The 3,314-nt window shown below is 46.6% G+C and overlaps 1 protein-coding gene across 2 annotated transcripts in view; it reads right to left on the minus strand.

The window, feature by feature from the left end:
* Positions 1-3,314, minus strand: part of LOC116840206 (stomatin-like protein 2, mitochondrial) — a 172,520-nt gene that overhangs the window by 68,995 nt on the left and 100,211 nt on the right. The gene's annotated exons all lie outside the window — the stretch shown is intronic.

The raw sequence follows: 3,314 nt of genomic DNA on the forward strand, positions 1-3,314 counted from the left end.
GGGGGGGGGTGAAATATTGCATTTTAAAAAATTTGAATAGACCGATGGAAAGGGCATAAGATACTGTAAAACTTTTGTCTGAAATATTTTTTCATATACCTCATATTTTAGGAAATATTAAATAAAAATGAAAAAGTCCGTTTTTTTCAAGGGGTGGTTTCAACCCCTAAACCTCGAGATAAGCACATAAAAAAAAATACGTGTCTAATGTTTTTTGATGCTCTACAACATATCCAATGCTCATCAAATTCGGTGAGGGACGCCCCCGACCGTTTCCTTGTTCGAAAGATCAGACTGAATGATTTCACTCAGATGAAGATGAATCGCCAATTGACGGCCGAATTGAACGGCCGATGACGATTTCGTCGGCGAGACCGATCGCGAGCGCACTTATTCGAGGGATCAATGTCAAGAAACCTTCTCGATATCAATTCACACATATTTTTCGATCGTGTTCTAATCTCCGGACGGTGGATCGAGATTCTATCGTCGGCGCTGTCTTCTTATCTGAAAGAAACAACCGATTCCTCTGTAGGGCTGCGTTTCGACACTCACTGCCAATACTGCAAGCGTGACGTCGTTGCGTTGCGCTGACACCAGCGTTTCGTTCTCGCAAGTACAAGTATACCAGTATAGTATTGATGTCTCTACTGTGAATAGAGAAAACGAGGCGAAGCTGCGAGTATCGCAGCAACTGGCGATACCAGTTATATCGTACAGAATCAAATTTTTACTGAAAACTTGACATTACTAATAACTACTGTAGAAATAGCGAAGTATGGAAAGAAGAAACGGAAAGAGCTACAATGATCATCAATACTGCACGCATTATCTCTGAAGTCTAGTACTTATTTTATTCTCCATTCTTTCCTGCGTCGATAAGGCGCAACACTTCCATGAACGCCGCCATGTTTCCGCTGCGACTGCCTCGCCTCGCGAGCCGCAGCAACGAAAGTAGGAAGCGACGACAAAATCAACGACGTAGATTTCGTGTGAACACGAAAGTGCTTTGAAAGTTGCGTATGTAGGAACGACACTCGTTGCGCTGTCTCAGTACTGTCGGTGAATGTCAGAACGCAATCCTAGAACGATACCAGAGTAGAGGAAGCGATATCTACTTTGAATATCGCTTGAGAAGCATCCTCGCGAGAACCGGCAAGTGCTTTGTGATAATGCATACAATCGGTCTTGACTGCACTTACGTTAAGTTCTCGTAAATCTCATTTGTTTCGCAAGAAGGAAAGGAAGGGTGGGGAACAGAATCAACTCAATTTCTCTCGACACGTTAAATCGGCAGTGATGACGTGAAAAGTCCTCTCGTCGCTTGTCCGGAGCGTGGAATGACGACCGCGAACAATCAACGCCGAGTTTGCCGTTTTACCGTGAATTTCCGAGTGTCGATGGACGAATGGAGTTGCGGGTTGGAAAGGGTCGTCGACGAAAAGCTGGTTGCCTCGCTCGGGGGAATTCCGTGATGCCTTGGGCTAGAATTCACGATGAGCATTCGCGCGACCTCGTGAATGACGGTGAAAGCCCCCGCTCCCCTTTCTTCTTTCCTCCCTCTCTCCCCCCTCTCTCTCTCTCTCTCACGACTAACACGTCGCCTGAATTTCCCTGGTCGACCGAACCACCTCGAGTGCACAGGGTCAACAAAGGTTAACCGTAGGCTACTCGCGGAAAATAAAGCGACGCGGCTCGATCAAACGAGCTACGAAAACCGGACGAGCAAACAGAGCCGCGATTGCAATTTTCTGTGGGTAAAGACTGGATTTCCCAAAAAACGGATGGAGATGAGAGCTGCGTTTCCCCGCTCTCTCCTCCCTATCTATCTCTCTCGCGCTAATTCGTCAACTTTCGGATAATACTGAATATCGATGAGCAGCGCGAGTTAATTTGATCTGGATTCCAAAGAAGACGGTTGATTGCATCGCGAGGGCTTTACGAGTTCGCCGTGAACGACGCGACAAACGGGGAACACTCGACTACGAGAACACGTAGGAAAGTAAGGGCAAAAGAAAAAAGGAGGAAAATAAAAGAAAAAAAACCAGGAAAGTATAGGAAACTTGTGCGGAGCTCGAGAACGGACGGGCGTACGCACCCAATCCCCGCATCCCCGTGACTTTTCAAGGCGTAATACGCTATTTAAGTACGATAAGGTTAACACTTAGGCGCTAAGTTACTAATCTCGTAATGGTAAAACTAAAGAGTGGCGAGTATTTTTAATATAACTGTAATTCTTAAACAAGAAAGGAGGGGAGAGGCAGAGAAAGAGAAAGAGAGAGAGAAGCACCTAACGAACATAATCAAACGTCCTTTATGTGTAAGTTATGAATATTTTGCCTTAATATTGTTATTTGTGCGAGGAGAATAAGAGTGCGTGAGAGCGAGAGAAAGAGAAGCATGAGCGAGCAAAAGAGAGAGAGAAAGAAAGAGAGAGAGCGAGAGAGAATGAGAAGAAAACGGGCAGAGGAGTGGAGAAGACGAAATGTCACAAAAAAAAAAGAGAAAAAAGAAGAAAGTCCACTTGCATTTGCTGACCTCGTGATTGCATTCGCAGAAGACACACATCCGTAGAAACTAGTGGAATCAATTGTACTCCCTTGAAGTTGTTTCTTTCGTTTCCCCGCGGAGACGTATACGCGTAATGAAAAAAGCGTGTACTTTTGCGCGAGACTTTGCGTGGCAGACTCGTCCCTCGCGCAATCCTTCGAGGTAGGAATATTAGATCGACGAAGTGGCCTTAAGACCCCTTTAACACGAAGTCCTGTGCGACCCCTCTTCTTTCTCTTCGTAAAATCGGAAATTCCGTTGTCAGTGTTCTCCGTCGTCGTCGGGCGTGTCGTAAAGCGCCTCGAGGAAGTTCACCGTCTCTTCACGGTCTCTTCCCTCTTTGCGGGTGGTGTCGCCTCCGCTGGCTTTTGTTATCCTCGTCCAAACGAGCTGAGGGTATCGACCGATTCCTCGTTGCACGATTAAAGATCCCCTCAATTCCCCTTTGCACTCGAGAGAGAGAGAGAGAGAGAGAGAGAGAGAGAGAGAGAGAGAGAGAGAGGGAGAGGGAGAGAGAGAGTGAGTCAATCCAGGCTCTCTTATGACGCAATCAGCATGATGCGATGATGATCGAGTGACAACGAGAGATACATAATATACGCGGACGACGGTTATCAATGCTCAAAGGATATATACGCTTTTTGACTAATTCCGGTACTCCCGAAACGAATGTTCTCCCGTGACAAAGCGAACAACGGAATAACGATCGCCCGTCACCGCGCCACGAGGTGCAACGGATCGATAGACGCGAGTGGGGGGGGGGG

The sequence above is a fragment of the Odontomachus brunneus genome, unplaced genomic scaffold, assembly GCF_010583005.1.
Source record: "Odontomachus brunneus isolate Ranch 3 - 2012 unplaced genomic scaffold, Obru_v1 Obru_scaffold_009, whole genome shotgun sequence".
Lineage (NCBI taxonomy): Eukaryota > Metazoa > Arthropoda > Insecta > Hymenoptera > Formicidae > Odontomachus > Odontomachus brunneus.